The sequence below is a fragment of the Zootoca vivipara genome, chromosome Z2, assembly GCF_965207765.1.
Source record: "Zootoca vivipara chromosome Z2, rZooViv2.hap1.1, whole genome shotgun sequence".
Classification (NCBI taxonomy): domain Eukaryota; kingdom Metazoa; phylum Chordata; class Lepidosauria; order Squamata; family Lacertidae; genus Zootoca; species Zootoca vivipara.
Window position 1 is genome coordinate 2,408,299 of NC_142585.1, and position 24,739 is coordinate 2,433,037.

The following is a 24,739-nucleotide window of genomic DNA, read 5'->3' on the forward strand; positions in this document are numbered from 1 at the left end:
TATTATTGTCTGTATTTGCATTAGGATAAAGTAACTGCCTTTTGGTTCCAGAGGGTACAGCTACTATTGGTTCATTTAAGCTGCTGTATTTGGATCCCCTGTCTTATTGGTTTCCTCCAAAAGGCAGCACTGTGATTGCCTGATATTGTTCCCTCTAAAATGTATCCCTTCCTAGCTAGTTCCCTGTCCCTATAAATGTAGCCTTCCTGCCCTCACAGTCAGTCTTGTTCACTTTAATAAAGAGCTGTTACTAGAGAACTGTCTCCAGCATGTTTTGTCAAGAGAGCTGAAATCACAAACCCCACGTCACAACAGTATTGATTTTAAGCAGCCTTGCATGCAGAATATAAAGATGAATTAGATATAAAGAACCCTATCAAAAGTAGCGGCCCAACCACCTTAACCCCCCTCTCCTTGTAGGACTGTCCTTGGAAATTAGGGGCACCTGCACTAGTTCAGCTACCCTTAGACCTGTTTGCAGAGATGTGGGGGCATTCATGCAGATCCAGGGGTATCTGGTTATCTACTATGGGAAACAGGAAGCTGAACTAAGTAGGCCTGGTTAACTAGGTGTAAACAAATCTGAGGAAATTTGGCTTTGACCCCCATGGTGCTGTTTTCAGTCATACAGAGAGCAAGTGGAAAGAGGAATTACCAGAGTTCAAGAACACATTCCAGACAGGCAAAATATACTCGCAGGGGTGTGTGGGAAGACCTCCGTCATGCTCACTTGTGGGTGTGGTGTTCCTGGCTCATATTATCAAATCAATAAACCTTTAATGCATAGAGTTGGTGCATATTTTCCCATTGCAAACAAGCCAGCAACATTTGCTGCAAAATATAAATGCAGAAAGGAAGTGATTCTGAGAGGAGCTTGCAAAGCAAGTACAGTGGTACCTTGGGTTACAGACGCTTCAAGTTACAGACTCTGCTAACCCAGAAATAGTACCTCAGGTTAAGAACTTTGCTTCAGGAGGAGAACAGAAATCGCGTGGCGGCTGCGTGGCAGCAGCAGGAGGCCCCATTAGGTAAAGTGGTACTTCAGGTTAAGAACAGTTTCAGGTTAAGAACAGACCTCCAGAACGAATTAAGTTCTTAACCCGAGGTACCACTGTACTAGAGGGGAGGTGGGAATGTGCAGAAGTTGCTTGTTATTGCGCTTCACTGAGAGGCAAGGAGAAATGAGCCCACAACAGTGGGAAGAGTTTGTATTTGTGTGTGGAGTCCCTATAACTCAGGCCTAGAAATAAATTCAGACATGACTCATATTTTTGGTTTCGTTTTTGGCAGAATTTAGGCCACAACGTTATTGATTACAAATCAAGTGAGTGGTTGCATAGGCTCTGGTTCCAAAGCTACCTAGAGTAGCGCTGACTCAGGACTCACCTTGAGTCAGCAGCCAGGTTCACACCTGGGACAGGGTACCTGACTGGCACCTGCCAGCCAGGCCCTGATTCCCCCATGTGTGCCCAGAACTATGGCAAGGGCACACCCCGCTTGGGGGAATACCAACCAGTGGTCCAATGGATTCCTTTAGGAGGAATACCTGGGGATAGGGTGGTAAGGGCTCATTCCTCCCCTATCAGCGTGAACCAGAGCCTATCCGCCACAAAGCGCGTGCGCCACACACACTCCCGCCACCCACTCACTCCTGTGGTCCAACATTCCAGAAATAAACTGGTGACTCGAACTTGCTATCCCCAAAAAACAATTAGGCTGCAAAAGGGGGACGAGGAAACAGCTAGCCTCAGTGTCACACGTAGCTGTTCTATTGGTGGGAAAAAACGCACGAATGGCACACCACCAGACTCAATAATCAGGCCGTTAGCTCACATGGGCCTTGCAGGCTCCTCACTGAATTAATCAAAGGGGAAAGAGCAGGAGGCCTTAAGGACACAAGGCTGCTCAGGAGAGCAAAACGGAGCAATTATGTGGGATATCTGAGCTGTAAACCATTCTATTAGCTAGCTGATGCTGGAGGTAGACCTGAACGTGGAGGAATAATGCTACGCACCCCACCCAATTGGGGAAGAACTGGGACAGCTACGGGACGCTCCCACACCTCCAAGCCAAGCGATTCAAAGAAAGTCGCAGAATTCCTCCCCCCACATTTCCTCCCCCAGATTTCCTCCCCCCACATGGCTTCCCCCAAAGAATCCCCACAGAAATACAATTCCCAGTACCATAGCATGTGATTGTTCCCAGGGTTCTTTTGAGGCCGTTAGGCACTTTAATAGTGCATTGGATTCCCTTCCACACATGCAAACGAATCTCAACCTTCTCTCATTGCCCATGTAAACCAAAAAATGTATAGAAAGAGAACCTACCCAAGTGATGCTTACCTAAAAATGTCACACATATGCCAAGTTAGAAAAAGGGGAAAAAATATGGATACCATATTGTCTGACATTGAACGTAACCAAATTTTTGGATTTTTGAGTAAGTGCCATGGATACCATTTCTGATAACTTCCCTTCCCAGAAAAAGAGACAGAAAAAGAAAAAGGAATCTCGATAAAAGGAGAAAGAGAAAAAGGGAAGGATTGTCATTTCCAACTTCCTTCTCCAGTTCTGTGTATGTTTCATGATTAGACAGTGATCACCTCATTAGGCAGCTGCCCAGAAGGACTGATGCATGGGGCTTTCCCCCAAAATATTGACAGGAACTTCAGGCCTGCCTCTCTCCTCTGTAGTGCTCTTCAGCTGATAGTTTTGCTGACTCATCTCCCTGCAATGTGACAAAGCACATTTGTGATGTGCCTGGGTATGCCATTAAAGAAAGACCTCCTACTTGCTAAGAACAAATAAATGGTTCATGCAGATACGTAGGTCAAAAAATTCGTGAGTCGAAAAGCGCCATTGGAAACTTGATTTCCCATAGGAATGCATTGGAAACGGAAAAATTCATAAGTCGAAGCAACCCTATCTAAAAATTCTTAAGTTGAAAAATCCCTATCTAAAACCGCCGCAGTTTCCTTTCGGATGTCGAGACATTCGTAAGCGCGCGACCATTTGCCCCATTCGTAAGTCGAAAAATTTGGTTGTCGAGTCGTTCGTAAGTCGAGGTACCACTGTATTACATTGATCCTGGCCCAACTGCACTGGCTGCCAGTTACCGGTAGTTTCCGGGCCAGATTCACTGTGCTGGTTTTGACCTTTAAAGCTTTAAATGGCTCATGGACCACAATACCTCAAGGACTACCTCTCTTTCGATGGGCAACATCGAAATCAGATTGAATATATTCTGATTCAAAACGGTGAACCAAGATGAGACCTTGGCATGACTTCAACCAGCTTTCAGCATGATGGGTCCAAACTCACAGATTGCACTGGCCATTTGAAAATCGCAGTACCGTATTTTTTGGTTTCTACAAATTCCCCAGGCAACACCAGGCACTCCCCACTCATCTACTCTAATTGCATAAACCTAAAGCTTGAACCCAACCCACAAACTACTGATAGTTCTGCAAGGCAGGGGAGACCAACAAACAATGCTGTTCCACTCTGTGGTGGGGCAGGCAGGGCACCTGTGGCGGAATTGCCTGAGGTGGCTGCTTTACCTTGCCTCATGGGTGGGCCAGCTCTGCTGCTCCAATGTCATACCAAAGCATTTTTTTTGCCTCCGGTTTAGTTTCTGAACCCTATGTGTATGGGCACTGGCAGAGAAAGAGGAGTGCGGGGGGGGGGAGCGCATCGCCCCTGGCAGTGCGATCCCAGAGGGGTGCCATCGTCACTGCCCTCCTGCCCGTGCTGGGTGCCACGGCCCTACGGGCAGCACGCCACGCCCCTGGGACATGCACCAGTCGCACCCCAGCCTGCTCTCTGCCCCCCACTGTGCCGGAGCATGAAGCTCCACCACTGTGTATGGGTAGGTCTATGACATATGAAACCTGCCTGCTGTAATAGAATTGTCTCAGTTCAAGACGTCATGATTCTACCTTGCTTTGGTACCAACATTTTGTTGGTGTTATAATATTGAAATGGCAGCGTGGGAGAGGTTAGAGAGGTTATGGAATGAAGTTTCCAGGGTACAAGTGGTTGTCCTGATCCGAGCACCTTGTCCACATCCTTGAGCCTTACTAACTGAAACTCATCCAACATAACTAGTCCTGTGCTCTGTGCTCTGGACACCCCTTGAGATTCACCTGCTGTAACAGCAAAGTCAAGTTCTCAGGGTATGCAAATGACTTTGTCCTCAAAATGCTTTGCAAACAAGTCACAGCGAGCTGCCTTTGGTCCTGTTCTTTCAGGCCAGACCGTAAAAGGCCCTGCACTACCCAGAAAAGTCCATAGTGTTCACATCCCATGTGCAGTGGTCATTTTTAAAATAAAAAAATCCAGTTTAGCAGTCATGTGCATCTCATGCACACATCTCATGTTTGTTTCACACGCCACACAGTCCCCTATAAACAGCTGCAAACAGCAAAAATGCACATTCACATCACCTCCATATGCATGAGAACATAGATGCAGGAGACCTATAGAAAAACTTCCTTGTGGCAGAAATACTTAAGGCGTGTTTAATTTTAAAATCATGTCTCATTTTAACATGCAATTGCATTTAGCATATAAAGGTGAAACTCGGAAAATTAGAATATTGTCGAAAAGTGCATTAATTTCAGTAATGCAACTTTAAAGGTGAAACCAATATATGAGATAGATGCATGACATGCAAAGCAAGATATGTCAAGCCTATATTTGTTATAATTGTAATTATTTGTCGTTAGGTGGGTCAATTATAAATGGAATGTAATTAATGAAATGTAATAGCAATGTTTATTTTTGTATTATTGTAACTATTTTTTTTATTACTGTGGAATTTTAAAAAAAAAGCTTTTGTAAAAATTAAAAGAAAAAGGAAAATAATAATAAGTCGCATTACTGAAATAAATGCACTTTTCCACGATATTCTAATTTTCCGAGTTTCACCTGTATTGTTTGCAGCGCCTGATGATTCCCAAGGTGTCAGCCCATGAAACTAACTCATTCAGGCTCGGCTCCTACAGTTTCGGAGTCACCTCTTAAGAGTTGAGCAACCACTAATTCTACCTGGGCGGGCAGGCCTCCTTCCAATCCCCGCCTCTAGAGAGTAACAGGCATTCCTTGCCACCGAATCGCCTCCCGGATCGGCCTTGATGTGCGGGCGCACGGCCCAATCTTTCCTCGGCTGAGGGGCGGACCTCGGCGCTTGAAGAGCGGGTGGGGGAGCGGGAGGGCCGAGCGATGCTCCTGGGTTGGGGAGGCGTCTAGGGAGCTGGGAAGCGCGCGCGGTGCCAGTTGGAGAGCAGAGCGCGAGCCAAAGAGGCACCCGGAGAGCGCAACGCACAACTGTGAGTGTCCCCGCGAGCGAGCGAGGCCGGGGTGGGGGTGGGGTCGCCCTCGGGGGCTCCTTTGGCGCTGCAACTTTCCCGCCGGCCGCTTTTGGCTGAACTTGGGGGAGGTTTTCCGCCCCAGCTCCCGCAAGCAAAACGCACGTGCCTTTATCAGTGGCGCCTGCCTCAGCTCGTGGGGGCTGCGCCCGCCCTGCCTCCTTCGGGCCACTGGCCAAGAGGCCGGGCTGGGCAGCAAGAGCGAGGCCAGCCGGGAGGATGGCCTGCTGTAGGCGCGGGTGGGGTGCTCTCCGGACTCTTCCAGGGGGCTGCTGCAGGGCAGGGGGCTAGGGGCGCCAAGCGCTCTTGCTCCAAAGAGAAATTCTCCCAAGCACTCTTGAGCCTTGGGTGGGTTGGGGCGGCGGTCATGCTTTCCCCAGAAGGGAAAAATGCTCCTCAGTGAGAGGGAGAGACGGACTAGGACTGCTGCAAAATGCAACGGGGGCCGCTAAGCTCGATGGCTTTGAAAGGGCGCGTGGGGTTAAGAGAAATTAGTGCCGGAAGCGGGTGATAGGTCAGTCGCCGGCAATTATTTGTGGTGGCTGTGTGGGGCTTCCATGTTCAGGGGCAGTCTACCTCTGAATACTTTGACCAGATGGGCCCATAGACCAAGTCAGCGCTTCCTGTGTCCTAACGCTTTTTCTCTGCAAGACTACCGTTTGCAAGGGCTCTGGGAACATGCAGGGAGTGTCAGCACGTCCCTTTCCAAAAGGGCCTTTCAGACGTTACCAAACTTGTCGCACGTGCTTGAGAAAAAAAGGGGGGGCGTTGTTTCCTAGTTCCCACCTATGCAGTGGAAAACTAGTGTGGGTCCTGACCACTTCCATGTGGGTTGCATGTTCAGTACTAAATGCGTGCATAGCTGCCAAGTTATCCCTTTTTTCAGGGATTTTCCATTATGCTGAATAGGCTTCCTCGCGAGAAAAGGGAAAACTTGGCAGCTATGAATGCGTGTGAAGCAGCATGAAGTGTGTTGGGAGAAGTGCTCACTTGCCCCCACCCCTCATTCCCCCCTCCCAGGTTATCTGATGTCCTTTATGGGCACTCCTACAGCACACATTTCCACTAGCAGTGACAGGCCACCAGGCAGAGCTCTTAGCATTGCAGGTTCTTGGGGGGAGGTGGAAGAACGTGCTTTAAAGAACTGGCACAGATGTGAGCCTGCCTGCTCTTGCCCTCCCCCTTCCTTCTGCAACTGGCTCCTTGGCCCCACCCTTTGCAAGACCTCATCTCACTCTTGCAGCAGCTCTGTGGAGGCTACACTTGACCAAGAGAGAGTGGGAGAGAGCCTCTTGTAGCATCACATAGCTTAACACACTGGAATGGACTCTTGCTTCTGCTTCACTTGCTGCTGATTCTCAGGTGAGTGGAAAGTTACGAGCTGCCCTGCTTCCAGCCATAGGCAGGTGGTGCCTCTGGCTTTCCAACCTGCTTGGTTCCACCACTGAGAAATGTAGTGCATAAGGGCAAATGCTGGCTGTAAGGTTAATTTTGGGGCCCTCTGTTCAATGGACATAAAAGCAGCTGACAACAGTTTGTATGTGGGCATGCAAAACTGCATGGCTGGCTGGCTGCATGTGACCTTCTGCCTGCTGCCATTCAAGGGGGTGGGGGTGAGCCGCAGACCTTTTTGAGTGAATTGCAGACCTTTTGCATGTCCCAGTGACTGACTGGACTGAGCTGCATGACTCATTGACTTTTCCTGTGTTCACCAATCTTTGTGTGTGAGACACATTCCAAAACTTGCCTTTCTTCTGCTTCTTCCCCCATCTCAACTTGCAAGTGGCTCCATATTCCCTGGGGGAAGTGTTGAATTGGGAAGAGTATTGCAATGCGCTTCACAGCTGCTCCATTTCCAAGCTGTGCAGGGAGAGGCAGAGTGTCTGACTGGTGGTCTTGGCACAGACAGGAGCCTCCTCACCTTCCTCTTCCCTTCTTCAGCTTCAGCCAGAGCACCCTTTGAGTTTCAAATGCCAGGTTTGATTCTTGGGATCTCCCCTTCGCTCCCCTTCATGTGCCACACTTGATCAAAGGCTCCCACTCCCAAATAGGCAGGTATGTCCCCCAGAGAAATGGATGTACAGTAATTCCTCTGGATGTACTGGAGAGCCAGTGTGGTGTAGTGGTTAAGAGCGGTAGACTCGTAATCTGGGGAACTGGGTTCGCGTCTCCGCTCCTCCACATGCAGCTGCTGGGTGACCTTGGGCTAGTCACACTTCTTTGAAGTCTTTCAGCCCCACCCACCTCACAGAGTGTTTGTTGTGGGGGAGGAAGGGAAAGGAGATTGTTAGCCGCTTTGAGACTCCTTCGGGTAGTGATAAAGTGGGATATCAAATCCAAACTCTTCTTCTTCTTGACTTGACTTACCTATAATTTCTAATGGGAAAGCCCCACCTTCGTGTATGCCTTGGCATCAAAACACATGTTGCTGTAATCCTCAAGCGCAACGGATTCTGTAATTCCCAACGAAAACACCATTTATTCCACTAACAGTCATGGCTGCTCCTGAAAGAATCCTGAGAACTGTAGTACGTTGAGGGGCACCAAGAGATGTTAGGAGACCCCTCATGGAGCTACCTACACTTAGTACCATTAACACACTACAGTTCCCAAAAGTCTTGGGGGAAGCCTTGTGACTGTTAAAAGTGGTGTAACAATACCTTGAATGTGTGGGTCACAACAGATGTGACCAATGCTGATTGAGACATTTAATCTGGATTTCCAAGTTTGGTTTGCTGGTCATCTTCTTTTCGAAAGGCTGTTTGGATTATTGGGAGCAAGTCATTGACAAAATAACTTGGCAGCGTTTGCAAAAACTCTTGACACATTGGCACACGTCTTCCTTGCACCCTGTTTGGATTACTGTAATGCCCTCTGCATGGGGCTGCCTTTGGAAAAGAGCTCGGAAACTCCAGCTGGCTCAAACAGCTGCTGTCAAATTGGTGACCGGGGCAGCTTATATGACTCGCTTGTTACAGCAGCTCCACTGGCTTTCAGCCTGTTTCCAAGTGCAATTCTAACTGCTGGTTAATACCTATACATATATACATATATAGCTTAGGTGCAGGCTGTCTGAAGGACCATATTCTCCCATACAAACCTACCCAGGCTCTGAGATCTTCAGGGAAGAATCATCTCTCAGTCCCACCACCCTCAGAGACCCACTTGTTAAGGACATGGGAGAGGGCCTTCTTGGTGGCTAGTCCCAGATTTTGCAGCTCCCTTCCTGGAGAAGCTAGACTGGCTCCCTCCTTGTTGTCTTTCTGCTGACAGGTAAAGCCTGTTTCATTCTGTCAGGCTCTTGGGAACTGAATGCGTTTGTGGGGTTTTTTTTTTTTAAAAAAAGGGCTTTTAACAGTGCTGTGCTGTTTTTATTATCAGGATTTTAATAGATTAGTTTTTTTTTAACTAGTACGGTAAGTTTTAATTAATTAATTAATTGGTGTAAACCAATCCCCAGTCAGGGGAAAGGGTGGCATGCAAATAACACAAACAACTCTGGTAATTGTGGTGCAATGTGACTTAGTGGTTGCTGTGCCATAAACCTGAAATACCCTCTGTCTACCTTCTTGTCCCCCCCCCCTTCCTTGCCTCCCCTGCAACTCCAAAAGTGCTGCCTCCGCCCCTGCAAGAGTGTGGACACGAACCTACAGCTATCATTCTTTTAACATCATGCCTTTCCTTTTCCTGTAGGGATGCATCAAACTTTTTGTGTTAATACTTGTGACTATAACAGTTTTTTGTAAAGTCAAATCTTAAATCTATTGCTCTTTTTTTTGTATACTGTATAGCAAATCCATTAGACATAAATGTCTTGCTGGATCCATCCAAACTACCGTATATTCCGGCGTATAAGACGACTGGGTGTATAAGACGACTCCCAACTTTTCCAGTTAAAATATAGTGTTTGGGATATACTCACTGTATAAGAAATACGACTCGGTGTATAAGATGACCCCCGACTTTTGAGAAGATTTTCTTGGGTTAAAAAGTAGTCTTATACACAGGAATATACAGTAATCCAGCTTCCTATTCTCATAGTGGCCAGCCAGATCCCTATGGAATGCAAACATGGAGGACCTCTGCACAACTGCAGTTCAGACAACAGCGGAGGGAGAACAAAGCCACTAAAGCGAGTAGCCATTAATAGCCTTCTCCTCCATGAATTTATTTAAATCCCCTTTTAAAGCCATCCAAGTTGGTGGCCCTCACTGCTTCCTGTGGGAGGGAGTTCCACAGTTCTGCTACACACTGCATGGAGAAGGATTTCCTTTTCTCTGTCCTGAATCTTCCAACATTCAGCTTCATGGGATGTCCACAAGTTCTGATGCTATGAGTGGGGGAGGAAAACTTCTTCTTTTTCACAAATCTCAACTTTATTTTCTTTGTTGCTCTTTCCCCCTCCTTTCCCCCCCTACATTCCTTCACAGGGTCCTATTTTACTATCACGTCTTTGTCCCGATACCCACATTCCTTGCTGGAAGGCGCCACACACCTATCAACCTTTTTGGGGTTGCTGGGGGACAGTTTGTGGCTGGGGGACAGTTTGTGCCCCCCCCACAAAGCCAGCCATGCCTTCGCCACCAATAATTGGCGGAGGGGGGGGTGTATATTCACTCTGATAAATAACCTCCCACTGAACTGGCACAGCAGGAGAGGAAAGGAAGATTTAGCCTCCAGGCTGAAGCCTGGCTGCAAAGAAGATGCACATCCCAGGAATCCTCCTTGCATCCCTTTCCTCTCAAAGCACATGTGGCTCTTATTAAACTAAAGCACTCATTTAAAAAATATATATAATAAAATTTAGAAGCCCTCACCCCAGCATGCTATGCCTCAACTTCTTCCTCAAACTGGAGGGATGCAAGGGAGGGATCTCCTTTGGAGATAACTGCACTTCTGCCAGATAAAGTCTTCTCTGAATGCGCTGATTCATTAAGTTGAATTGGCTTGGGATGGGCCTGGCTGCTCAAGGCTCCCTGGGGCAGTGACTCCAATAGATACTTGCTTTGTTGAGCCTTTACTGCTGCTCCTGGGCATCCATGTGGTGGTGACCCTTCTGATTTTCACTTAGCAGCTCAGAAGCATCAATGATTCATTAATATTTTTTGAGAACGGTAGTAGTGCTTTTTTATTGGAGAGAACACACAGCCACACCCTAGCTCCAAGATGACTGTTCTATTAGCAAAGACCGATCTGTACGCTAGACCATTTCTCAGGCTGGCGCCTCTGTCCTTCCCCACCTCGCCCCCCAGTTTTAAGAAGGCATTGAAAGCACCTCTGGCTTTCCTGTCAAATGCCAAAACTGGCACCGTTTCAGAGACATTTGATGCTTAAGGTTAGATGCCGAGCTTGTGGTGAAGAGAAAAACTAGTTCGTTTCTCACACTGAGCTGACGGGGTTGTATATCAAAACGTTGAAATATAAAATTAAGCATTCTTTACAGCAGGTTGAAAAGTCCTCTGGGAAATTTGCTACCTGTGTTTTAGAACTTTCATTATTTACTCTCCCCCGCCCCAGAGTATTATTTATATACCCCCAAGCAAACACCACTGAATCACAAGAGCAAGCTGCTGTTACATCTTGCATAATCCCAGTGGAATGTGGGTGTACAACCCAAACTCAGCTTCCTGTTTTTTTGTGGGCTTTTCTTCCTCTTTTCTGCAGATAAAGGCTATTAAGTGCAACAGATGTCTAAGGTTTTTAACATTTTGGAGGCAAGAATCTGATCTGTTTTCTCACATTTGAAATAACACACCGAGAGAATTGTCAGTATAAAAGCAGAGGTCACCATAGATATTAGGGCTGCAGAGAATTCAGTGCAGAGAAAAGATTCAGCACAGAGGCTTTGCCTCAAGGAAAACATCAGAGAAACTCAAGCCTATAATCATGGGCAAGGATGTGGAACCTGTGGTTCTTCAGATGTTGGGATTACAGTTCCAATCCTTGAGTCCATTGGACATACTATCTGAGGCAGTTGGGTGTTGGAGTCCAGTAATGTCTGGAGGGCCAAAATTCCCCTATCCCTGATCTTGGGGCTTCTATAGCTCTCTGTATGTCAAGACATAACAGGTTTACTCTGTGTTCAGGGGAATTACTCCATTCACTCAGTGGAGAGGACTTTTGGATCTCAGATGAACCTTTTAGAAGGAAGCCAGGGATGCTGCTACTTGTAACAAAGCTTTTAGATTAAGTCTGGAGGCAGAAATCTTGGGCTCCAATCTCATGTACAGTATAAATTAAACTTGCAAATGAACGCTGACAGGATTCCATTCCACCCAATACTGCTTTGCTATTAACAGATGGAGGAGCCATTACTGCATTGAAGCATTGGTTTAGGAATGATTGTGCATAGCAAATGATGTGCATAATTCCAAGGATGCTTGTAAGATTCCTACAGCAGTTCTATAGCCCCCTCTGCACTATACAGTGGTACCTCTACTTACGAATTTAATGCGTTACGAACACACATTTGTAAGTTGAATAAATTTGTAAGTCGAATCCCATAGGAATGCATTGGGAGAAAAAATTCGTAAGTAGAAGCAACCCTATCTAAAAATTCGTAAGTAGAAAAAATCCTATCTAAACCGCATCCAAGATGGCGGACGGAGCTCCGTTCGTAAGTAGAAACATTCGTAAGTAGAGGTACCACTGTACTTTAAAGCAGTATCATGGCTTCCCACAAAGAATTCTGGGAGCTATAGTTCAATGAGCGTGCTGAGAGTTATTAGGAGGCCCCTATTCCTCTCGCAGAGCTACAGTTTCCAAATAATTTTGATGATAATCCTTTTTCCCAGGGAGCTCAAGGAATTGTAGCTTTGTGAAGGGAATAGGAGTCTCCTAAGAACTCTCAGCACACTTAATAAACTACAACTCCCAGGATTCTTTGGGTGGGGGAAAGCCATGGCTGTTTAAAGTGGGATGCTGTTGCTTTAAAGTTCAGCTAACCTGTGATTCGTAACTGAGGTATGGGTTGGAGGGTGGGCCGGCTGCATGGGAGCCCCATGTATGAAGACTGGGAGCTCAACATAGCATTTGAAATATGCCATCTCAGGTAGTTTTTATTTATATATTAGATTTATATACCACCCTTTGTCATAAGATCTCATGGTGATTGACAGAATAAAGCAGAGAATAAAAGCAAGTAAATAATTAAAAGCAAAACAGCAAAACATTAACCTCCCCCTCCCACAGACATATTTGAAATGCTGTAGAATATTAATAAGCCCAAGCTATGGTTGAAGAGGAATGTTTTTGCCTGGCACCTAACCCTTTCGCACTGTTTGCGTTATGTACTTTTTGGGGAGCCATCACAGAGAAGGCCCGTTCTCATGTTGCTGCCCTCTGAAGCTCACGAGGAGGCACATGAGGAAGGCCCTCAGATGATGAACAGAGCCTGGGACGGTTAATATTAAGAGAGATGATCCTTCTGTCCATAGTATAATGACATTGAGAAATGCCTGGGCTTGGGGGCATATTTTCTATGAGGAAAGGTTGAAGTGTTTGGGACTAGTTTAAAACGGAGGTGCTGGTAGGGATGTGACGCAGCAGGCATAGCCAACACAGTGGCCTCTAGGTGTTGCTGGACTACAACTCTCATCACCCCTCACCATTGTCCATCAGACCATTGAAGTCCCAACAGCAACTGGAGGGTACCATATTGGTGACGGGGCTGAAGAGCGCCGATGCGGGGGTGTTTTGCCGGCTGCCTTCCCCTTGGCTTGGGGAAGGCAGCCAGTGAAAACGTCCCCACATTGGTGTGCTTCGTCTCCGGGTGACGGGGCCGAAGCGTGCCGGTGTGGGGGTGTTTCGCCGCCCCCCCGCAAAAGCAGGCTTGCTAGCCGCTGTTCCAACGACGCCTAGCAAGCCCGCCCAGGTGATGGGGTGGGTGGCGGGAGCCGCCCCCCCCTAGCAACAGCAGGCTTGCTAGCCGTCGTTCCAATGGCGCGTAGCAAGCCCGTGTCGGGCGGTGGGGGGGGAATGCACAGGATCCTCCGCTTCCCCCCCCCCTGCCCGGGGATGGGACGAGGCTGGGCTGGAGAAGCCTCGTCCCATCCCCGCAGTGTCGGGCGGTGGGGGGGAGCGGAGGATCCTGTGCATTCCCCCCCCCACTGCCCGGGAACGGACAAGGCTGGAGAAGCCTCGTCCCATCCCCGCCTTGTTGGGTGGTGGTGGTGGGGAGCGGAGGATCCGAAAAGCCCCCGCCGCGGAATGGCTTGGCGGCGGCGGGAAGAATCCACTTCTTCCCCCCCTTCTTCCCGCGCTACAGCCTTTGTGTTCCGCTGGTCTCTGCCGGTTGCCCCTCACCTGCAGAGACCAGCGGAACACAAAGGGGAACGAGCTGCAGCGCAGGAAGAAGGCAAAGGAAGATCAGCTGAGAGGCGGTGACAGCTGTCAGCGCCTCTCAGCTGATCTTCCTTTGCCTTCTTCCTGTGCTGCAGCTCATTCCCCTTTCGCTAGAGGAATGCCCTGTAGGTTTTGTGATTTGAGGTTTTTATGGCCACCCTTCGCAAGACGAAGCAGCGGCCATAGAAAACCTCGTCTTGCGAGGCAACCTCCGATCGCAAAACCTATTCGAATAGCGGAAAATTCGTCTAGCAGGGCATTCGTCTAGCGAATTAGTAACCACTGTACACCGAAACCAGAGATGTGGCACTTTTGTACCAGCAGGGTGACTGCTATACCTAATGCATGCTCAGCCCAGGAGGAGAGGAGGGGAAATCCCCACATTGTGCAAAATGGCAGAAGAATGACAAGCCCACCCTTGGCATCCCTGGAAGCGCCAGAAGAGCACTCCCTCCCACACACATCTGGGTCTGTGATCAAACCCAAGGATGGTAGAAAGAAAGACAGAATGAACTCACCACAGGGAACCATTTGCTACTGCATATTGCTATATATGGTGGTTGTCTTTTCTGTTTTTACTTCCAAAAGTGAGAGAGCAAATGATAGGAAATGATCCTTTCCCAGAATTACTCATGACTACTTGGTTAGGACTTCCTGTGCTTAGTTGAGTAAGTGTCATTGCAAAAAATAGTTGTCCTATGCAGTTCCTCATTCCTTATTGACAAAAATTAGATGTGGAATATCAGAGGATACTAAGGCTGAAAACATTTTCCTGTCGTCTTGGTGCTTTTAAGAGAGGCTATGGAAAACTTGCAATTATAAAGAAGAGTCAAACTGTCCCATTAGTTTAAAAGGGCCGCTGACTTCACTTTGTAGGGCACAACCACCTGACTTCAACATGAAATACCCCCTTGCAAATTTTTTGTGTTCTCTGCTCAGACCCACACCATAACTTTTAGAGCATATGCCTGGGACCTGGAGTTTACCCCCACAGGGCCACAGTTTCCAACAAATTACAGGTCCCAGGATTCTTTGGGGAAAGCCATGTGTTTTAAATGTTTGGTGTGGATATGACCTCATTTGCACCTGGGGTAAGTTGGGCGCTAGAGTTGCAGAACTGTAGAACCTCCCAGCCCCCCTCCCCCTCCCCCCTTCTCTCTCTCTCTCTCTCCCCCCCCTTCTCTCTCTCTCCCTCTCCCTCTCCCTCTCTCTGGAATTGTGAACGTTGCTGTCAGCCAAGGTGCAGGAAGTGCATATGGGCAGAGTATTCATTTTGCTGCATTCTGGCTGTCGATTCAACTGAGCATTTAATTTCCTTTACAAGAGCTGAGGTGCTCAAATGAAAGGGGGTTCTGCTACATTTCTTTCAACCTCCCTTCCTGTCGCCTCTGCTACCGTGGCAGCTTCCAGAAACTCTGTGTCTGCAGTTGCCCATGTGTGTTTGTGTGAATGTTCACATTGCAAACGGCTGTATAAAGAATCTGGAACTTCAGGCCACACAAGAATGACTATAATGTTAACAGGAATGTTGGTTCAAATCCTACCACCACCACCGCCGCTGCCCTGAGCTTTAAAGCTCACGTGCTTTGGGGAAAGGGAGTAACTTGGCCTGACCAGCTTCTAAGGGTTGTTGTGAGGCTACAATGTCACCACGAGGTTGTAGTGCAAATTCAGCCAATTAATTGGCACCAAAGCCTTTTACTTATTTATTTGGAGCATTTTTTAACCCTGCTCATCTGCCAAAACAGTTCATACAGCAGCTTCAATGCAGCAAATTAAAATAAGACAGCCCTTTTTCGTAGAACAGTCCCTTTGGGCACATGGACACATTTACAAAGCTGTAGTGAGCACTTCACACAACTCAGCCAGTTTTGTTGAGTATGATATAATGCTTCTTTCAAGCCTAATTTCACAGAGGGGAGGTGGCCCTTTGAATGTCAGGGAGGGCCTCTTAAGGGTGCATGTTATCAACCCATGCCAAAAGACATGGCACAAAAGGAAAAGGGGATGGGGAGAGAAAGGGGGGCAAGCAACCCCAAGCTCCAGTTCTTAAAGGAAAATAAGCAATTCTCACAATGTTGCAGCTTACAGTTTTCTGCTGCCTTTCCAATGTAAGTTCTTTTCATGTAGACCAGGCACCCCCAAACTTCAGCCCTCCAGATGTTTTGGACTACAATTCCCATCATCCCTGACCAATGGTCCTGTCCTGTTAGTTAGGGATCATGGGAGTTGTAGGCCAAAACATATGGAGGGCCGCAGTTTGGGGATGCCTGATGTAGACCAATCTATCTCCCTAGAGAGTTCACAGCTGTTATGTTAACTGGTGTGTACGTTCTACCAGATGCCAATGCCTTTCAAATCAAATCTTTATTGCGTTAGCATACAGCCATAGCAAAATAAAACAATACAAAAATGCCAGAGACAAGCAACAAAACATAATTCAAGGCGGTATTGTTGGTGTAATATCATTTAAATTACCCTAAGACAGTGATGCAAAGGTTTAGGTGCCAGCGCCAAAAATCTAATATGCGGGTATATGTGAAGCATAAAATAGCCCAAAATAGGCTCGACACATTGAGTTAAAAAATATAAAAGAGCATTAAAACAGGTCCAGGCATAGGACACACTACCCTGTCAGGGTAGCCCTGAGTTTCAGAGCCTGCACTATGAAGATTGAATGCCAATGCCAACTTAGCTATGAGGTCTCTGCAGAGCTTTATCAGCAGCCAGCAAGACAAGTATCCAGAAGCTGTGCACATCATTGCTGGGGATTTCAACCATGCTAAACCTAAGACTGTGCTCCCAATGTTCTATCAGCATGTTAAATGTGGCATGTTGAAGATCTTAGTAAAGACCTTCACCAATTGATCTGCACAGCCCCTCAACACCCTTCCTGTGATACCATCAGGTCCAACAGCCTTCCTCAGATTCACCATCCTCAATACCTGTCTCACCTCATGCTCCTTTACAGTGAATGTGTGGCTGAAAATGTGTTTTTTTGTTTTGTTTCTGGTTTTTGTTTTTATGGGATAGCATCCAATTTCATTGTCATTATACAATGACAATAAAGAAATCTTATCTGCAGGGCAGTGTTAGAAAATAGCCATTTTGCAACTGGCGCGGTCCAATTGCAGCCACATGGAGCTCTCTGGATGCCAGGTTGGCGACTGAGGAAAGCCAAATGCCACTTAGAGAAGGATCTGGAATATTTCCCTTGGAGCTTGAGTTTGTTTTATACTGGATTGTTTTATTTGATGTTTAAATGTGTTGCAAACCACTTTGAGATTTGTTCTTCAAAATATAAAGTGGAATGGAAGTGAAATGAGCAATAATAATAATAATACCCCACTGCAAAAAAGTACCTGCACATTCCATTGTTGCAACCGTACTATTTGGCGATTAGATTATATACCAGATTATCTAACACTGATGCAGGGTGAACAGATGTAATAAATGAATCTTCTAAGAACTGCTTTGCTCAGTGGGTCTTGAAAGGTGAGGGGCACCTGTTCAAATGTAACTTTTGCCCAGCTCTGAATTCCTTAGCACACATTGCAGGATGATGCTCAGTATGCGCAGCAGTTGTCTGCCCATATGTTTCATAAATCCTCAGCTCTGCAGGGTGAGTTAGCTCCCTGGCTTAACACTACACGAGGAGTTCTCTTCCCACCTGTCCCTTTCAAGCAAATGGCCCCAGAAGTTATCCTCTTTCCCCTCCCCTTAGCAAATGTTGCAGACAGCTGCCTTGTGATATACATGTGTCAAGAACCCGCAATACATGCTACCCAGCAACATATGCTAACTTGCATTCTTTCTACACCATCTCTGCAATAGTGTTCACAAATGATTAATCTGGAAGACGTGAGGCTCTGAATTGGTAACTCAGAATGCTGCAGAACTCCAGGAACATTGGAGATGGCAGACTTAAAAAGATGTAAAGGCCCCTATCTACTGAGCCTGCAAATGAGTATTTTATACAGGTAGAGTAGTCTTGTTTCACTTTACCTTTAGCCTTCACATCCTTGAGAGGTAAAAGCTAAATCAGTGGCTACTGGCCATGATGGCTATGCTCTGTCTCCGTGATTCAAGGTAGCATGATTCCCAGTACCAGTTTCTGGAAACCATAGGAGGGGAGAGGGCTCTTGTGCTCTGGTCCTGCTTGCAGGCTTCCCTGAAAGGGCATTTGCTTGGCCACTGTGAGAACAGGGTGCTGCAGTCGAGGGGCCTTTGGTCTGATTCAGCCGGGCTGCTCTTACGGTCCAACTAGGGATGGGCGATATTAGGTTCTCAACATTGTGATGTATCCCCAGCTAAGCATCATGATGATGTTGAAAAGGAAGAAGCACTGGTCCTGGTCCTGCTACCACCCCTGCTGCTGCCAGCATGCGGAGGGAGGAAGAAGGGGCATTGGCCCCACGAGGCATTGGGCAAAGCCCCTGCTTCTCCCGCCAGAGCAGGGAGGAAGGAGGCAGACTGCCCGCTTGGCTGGAGAAGGAAGACAAGGTGCCTGCTAACTGGCAAGCGATATACGTACCTGCAGTATACCTCTGGGTCAAAACGCCATCACCATCTGGCCCTCAGTCCAATCCTGGACGATGTATTGAGACATCGCCCAGGCCTAGTGCTTACTTGCCTTTGTGGAGTCAGGCTTTGTTTGAATACAGGAGTAATTCAGCTGTCAGAACAGGAATCATTCCACGTAACGTGCTTAAGACGGAAAATGTTCAGGAATGGAGAACTCTGAGACAACTTGCTGTGGGTTCCTGTCTTGTTGAAGGTTTGCACACTGTTCAGGTGCTGCTGAATACTTTTAAAAAATGAGTTGGTCTGGGATGTACCGGTAGCTGGTGAGAATTCTGGAGCTTACTTATAGCTGCTGGGCACAGTCCGCCAGGCACTTCCCCTGCACAAGGCACATTTGCATGACCAGGAATTGCTTTAAATGGATTAAATCCCATGTGTCACTTGCTGTGACTCAGTCATGAGAATTGTTGTCTGGTGACTGGCTTCCTGATAGCATTCCTCGCTTTGTTATGTGTGGATAGTGAGGTCATTGGAGCAGAGGAAGCTGCTGTTTACCATGTTCAGACCATTGGCTTGTCTAGCTGGCAGTGGCTTTCCAGGGTTTCAGGCTTGGGCTCTTCCCATTCTCTGCCCTTCCTGGGTTGAATCCATGACCTTTACCACTTGAAGATTGCTGATGGTCATGGTGGACCACTTTTCTCCATGTTCTGCCAATTGCAATGTGTTTTGCTAGATGCCAAATGATCCCACAGAATTCAGATGGTAATGCAATAAAACACAATAAAGTAGAAGAAATAAAAGATTTTTTGGGGTGTGTGTGTGTGAGGTTGGGAGAGAAATGTCTTGTTTTGGGGGCTTTGGCACCCTGCGTAGTAAACCCATTGCTGTCCTTTGCCCCCAGCCTTCCTTTCCTCCTGCCCTCTTCCAGCAGCACTACTGCCATGTGGGGAAGTTTGGCATGTTCCATGGGACATACTTAGAATCCTAGAACCACAAGGGCCATCCAGTCCATCCCCCTGCCAAGCAGGAAACACCATCAAAGCATTCCTGACAGATGGCTGTCAAGCCTCTGCTTAAAGACCTCCAAAGAAGGAGGCTCCACCACACTCCTTGGCAGCAAATTCCACTGTTGAACAGCTCTTACTGTCAGGAAGTTCTTCCTAATGTTTAGATGGAATCGTCTTTCTTGTAGTTTGAATCCATTGCTCCGTGTCCGCTTATCTGGAGCAGCAGAAAACAACCTTTCCCCTCTCTATATGACATCCTTTGATATATTTGAACATGGCTATCATATCACCCCTTAACCTTCTCTTCTCCAGGCTAAACATACTCAGCTCCCTAAGGCATTGTTTCCAGGCCTTTGACCATTTTGGTTGCCCTCTTCTGGACACGTTCCAGCTTGTCAGTATCCTTCTTGAACTGTGGAGCCCAGAACTGGACACAGTACTCCAGGTGAGGTCTGACCAGAGCAGAATACAGTGGTACTATTACTTCCCTTGATCTAGACGCTATACTCCTATTGATGCAGCCCAGAATTGCATTGGCTTTTTTAGCTGCTACACCACACTGTTGACTCATGTCAAGTTTGTGGTTTACCAAGATTCCTAGATCCTTTTCACTGCTCTCAAGCCGGGTGTCACCCATCCTGTATTTGTGCCTTTCATTCCCCCCCCCCCCCCAAGTGTAGTACTTTATATTTCTCCCTGTTAAAATTCATATTGTTTGCTTTGGCCCAGTTGTCATTTTGAAGTGTGATCCTGTCCTCTGGGGTAATAGCCACCAGTGAGCTCCTGCTGCTTGTGAATTGGGTGGGGCTGATCGACCCCACCAACAGGTAAGGGGGTGGGGCAGTATTTTGGCTCACAAGCTAAGTATTCACCACTGGATTACAACTCCTGCATTGGTTACCTGCAATTCCTGCATTGTAGGGGGTTAGAGTAGATGGCTATTTGGGTTGCTTCCAACCCTACTTTTCTATGATTCAAAATACAATTAAAAATCAGTATGAATGTTTAATGCAGACATGTAGTGGACTGCCTGAGTGAAACTCACAGACCATAGTTTGGGAGCCCCTGGTATATCACTTAACATTAGTGTACTGGTTATAAAGATGTCTTAAGAACAGAACTGCAGGTCATAATTTTATAAATGGCAGTAAATAAAAATGCAAAATAAAACAAAACCACAGAGTTAGCAATCCAGTACTGAAGAAACTCAGGAGGAGTGGGGGGAGGATAGGTTTTCAAAATTAATTCATATATTGTGCACATGAATTGTGCTAAGCCTTTTGGGATCAAGCAAGAAATACATTTTAAAATAACAATGAAAAGGGGTGGTGATTTCTCACGGCTATGTAGGAGTGACAGTTTAAGCTTTCCACATGTCAGGATTGCTTTTCTTAAGCGGATGTAGTTTTCCCTTCTCCTGTCCATTTAGCACCAGCTTTTGGGTGTCCCTGTGTTTCATTTCCCCAGGATGGAGAAACATCAGACTCTTGAGTAAACAAGCATAATTCCATTTGCATTTATGACTGCTGCCTCTGAGAGAAACCTTATGTACAGATGTCTCCTGTCAATAAATGGAAAATGTGACTCTGCAGGTGCACCTGTCATATTTGGTTAATTTGCGACATGCAGCTTTGATATGTTGCACGGTGGGCAGAATACTGAACTCCTAAGCCATGTATTCAGTTAAGCACAAACCCTAAATTGAACCTGCTTGTTTGTCTGACTTGTTTGCATGCAAGTTCCTTCCTTAATTATGCTAGGTGGTTAATGCACCCAGGTATTGTATGCACAGAACTATGTACTATTGGTTTTAGAGGATTATGGATGAAACTAAGTTTGCTTTCAATTCTGTTTCTGTTTGGAGCTCGGTAGAGGAAATATCATCATCCCAGAGATGCAGTATATAAAATCTGTGGCAGGGCTTTAGACAAGTGTGAGGAAGCTGTGCTCTTTTCTGCTGTCAGAATATATGAATTAGCTGGGTATTTCAGTAGCTTGGAAGGGAGGGCAAAAAGAGTGAGAAAAGAATCAAACAATTTACAGAAGCTGTTTTGTTTAGGCTCACTCTGATGTCCACAGGAGACCAGAGGAGTTGCTATTTGCAAGCCTCCTGTATAAATGCATGGGAACATTACATTTGCCCTGGTTTTAAATAAAATTAAATGCAGATTTTTCTTTTTGTTTCTCTTCTAGAGGAGGAGTGGTATGTGTCTATATGTGTGGGTGGGTGTTTGAAAAGCAACTACAGGATCCCAAGAAGAAACAACAACCCCCCCCCCATGCTCATTCTGAACTGCCTACACTGCCCACCTTCCTTTAGCCAACAAATATAGAGGGCGAATGGATTTTCCTCCCAGTTGATTATCCTGCAGATGTTACTGTATTTTTAAAAACCTCAAAGAAGTGAGGTCAGTTTCCCTAAATAACAGAAGATGTAGATCTATAAATAAAGGTCACCAGACATTGGTCTTCTGAGAACATAATACTGGTAGTTATTTTGGCCTCTGCTAGAGTCTGAGGCACACCCAGATTGGGTTATTGCAAAAAAAAAACAAAAACCAAAAAACCCTTTCCCCATAAAGTAAGTAGCCATTTACACTGTGCTCTCATATCTGCAGAGGATTCTGAGCAGCATGGATTTTAACTTAAAAAAAAATTTCCTGAAGAACATTTGGAGCTTCTAGAGTGTGGTAACTCAAGGAGCCACGTTAAACATTAGCTGTTTCCAAGCCATTCTGCAAGCTTCCAGGTAATTTTGGCCAGCTAGTTATCAGCAGGTGTTCTTTGCTCTGATGTATTTTTCCTTTTTTATATTTTTGTAAGAGGGTATGTATAAATGGGAAGTTTAACCCCCAACAAAGTGATCCCTGAATTGATAAGGTGGGTCATAAGGACTTTGCATTAGATTCACCAGGAAGCTGAATGGCCAAAACATTCCCAGCTGTGATCAACCAGAGATGACTTTGGAAAGCTGGCAAGCAAGGCATATCCTCCTGTTCTGTCTGTGTCCTCAGCATCTGGCAATCAGAGGCACCCTGATTTTGTTGCCAGAGAATGGGAGGATTAAAAATTGGAACTTGCAGCCAGATCCCAAGCAGAGATAAAATGATGAGTAGAGAGTGAAATCTTCTGTTCTTTTTCTTGGAAAAAATCTGGAATAAAATCCAGCACTGTAGCAGTAATCCTCACTATTCAGACTGATAATTTATGTTTAGTGCTGTCTTCTGGAGGCTGTGTCTCTTAACCATGCTGAGACACTTGGAATTCACTGCTTTCCTTCTGAGAGATACCCAGGAGAAGAAAACCAGGTTCAAAACAAACAGTAGCTTTAAAAGGGGTTGTTGTTGTTGTTTAGTCGTTTAGTCGTGTCCGACTCTTCGTGACCCCATGGACCATAGCACGCCAGGCACTCCTGTCTTGCACTGCCTCCCGCAGTTTCGTCAAACTCATGTTCGTAGCTTCGAGAACATTAAAAGGGGTTAGTGGATCATTTTTATAAATGATTTCAGGAAAAGGAACTGGAAATGTTTCAGACTGTTTCCTCTTAGAATAGGCTACTCTGAATACTTGGTGAGAAAGTTCCATGCATGCATGTAGAGTCATAGAATTGTAGAGCTGGAAGGGTACCCCTAGGGTCATCTAGTGCAACCCCCTAGAACGCAGGAATCCTGCCCATTCAGAAACTGATGCATACATGCTGTGTTATCCTCTGCTTCCAAAGAAGTCAGCTTCTCATTATTAAAGTTGATGCTGCAATAATGGTTAAGGAAATAAGAACTTGTTTATACCATTTGTCCATTGAGTCCAGTGTTGTCTGCCCTGACTGGCAGCTTCTTTCCAGAGTTTTCGGCAGAGGGAACTTTTCACATCTGCCGCCTGATCCTTTTCTAACCTGAAGATGCCAAGGGTTGAACCTGTGCTCAAGCCCTGAGCTACTGTCTCTACCCATGTGCCACACGTTAGGATGTGTCTCAGTGGATAGATTTAGCATCCTAATAGCTCTCATGCAGTATATATATTTGCTCCAGACTGAAGCAATCTAGACCAGACAGAGGTTTTCCACCTCATTATGTTTATGAGAACTGGGCTTTCGTTTTACTGCTTCTGATTTCCTAGTCCCATCAGCTTTCCTTCTCCCTGATCATTCACTTGATTGATGGAACTGTCTAACTTGTCAATTTCACTCTTAAGGTTTTAAAAAATAAAATTACTGGATGTGTTGAAAAGCAGGAAGTGCCCCCTTTCAAACATGTTATGTGGGAACTGCATTTGGTCAACTTTTGCAATATAAACATCTTCCTGCATGAGATGCAGACATCTTTTGTCCTACAAAGATAAGGGAGAAAATGAACAATCTTTTGCCGATATGGTTTCACTGTTGTGACTGGATATAAGTACAGAAGGAAATGGCCTGCAAATCTATACTATAATGCTCCAAAGGTCATTCCTATGCCAGCTCACTCTGGAAGAGTCAACTGTTTATTTTTCTACCTTGTTTTCCTTTGCTTGGGAGATCTTACTTTGAAGAGAGAAAGGCACACACACACTTCTGCAAGCAAGTGGTGGGTACCTGCTCAGGCAGGTAGTCTCTTGTCTGCCTTTAGAAAGGTAAACACTCAAAACAAGAGCACAAAATCTGCCTTGTGCGTAGCCTGTTACAGAAAGAGTCTTTTAATGCATTTCCCAACTCCCTCCTTGGTTGCATAATTGCCCTCCTGTGGCAACTGTCCTGACTCATCCAAAGGCATAGCTTCTGCTCATGGTTTTCTTGCTCAATATGATTATAGTCATTTGCTTTCTGCTTAGCAACTTAATGATTTTTTCTGCCATCAGGTCATTTTCCTTCTTCAAACCCTTATGGAGATGTGTTGACTGTGTGACTCTTCACTTAGATGTTTTTGATTTGGTGCTTTGGTGGGGAGAACCAACATGTTGGGGGGCTTTAATCCCACATGTGATTACAGCTAGAGTGTCCCCTCTTTCAATTACGGCTGGAAGATATTATTTCTGGGTCCTGTTTTGGTGCCATGGTTGGCACTGCTGCTGCCCTGACTCTTGCAATGTAATCTTGAGATGTGTGTGCCAAAAACCAGTGGAAAGGAGGGGCACTACTCAGTGTCTTCCCACTGTGTTGGGAAGCCTTTGCCCACTCTGTGGCCTCCAGACATTTTGGACTACAACCCCCTGCACTGGCTAGGGCGAATGAGAGTTGTAATCCAGTCTTCTGCACAGCATTTCACTCCTTTGTTTATATATATCCTGCCCTTTTTTCCTCCAAGGAGCTCAAGGTGGTGAACAAGGTACTCCCCTTCCCCACAAAAACCCTGTGAGGTAGATTAATGAAGACATAAGATACAAAGAGTGCATGGGAAGAGCATGCCTAGCCCCATGTGATAAAATATTGGCTCTGACAAGTCTGGGTTGAAATCACTGCTCAGGTATTTCATGGGAAGCTGTCTTGTAATGGGTCATCTATTTGCACCTCTAATCCAGCATT

General features: G+C 46.2%; 1 protein-coding gene across 6 annotated transcripts in view; it reads left to right on the forward strand.

Moving 5' to 3' along the window:
• The first annotated feature begins 5,179 nt into the window (after positions 1-5,179).
• Positions 5,180-24,739, forward strand: part of PLS3 (plastin 3) — a 74,345-nt gene continuing 54,785 nt past the window's right edge. The window contains exons 1-2 of one of the 6 annotated variants that reach the window (XM_088664420.1): positions 5,223-5,329; positions 6,612-6,730. The gene's annotated coding sequence lies outside the window, so the exon portion shown is untranslated. Of the gene's footprint in view, positions 5,330-6,611; positions 6,731-24,739 lie in introns of those variants that run through there. The other 5 variants (XM_035112551.3, XM_060270329.2, XM_088664417.1 and 2 more) reach the window with 5 other exon arrangements.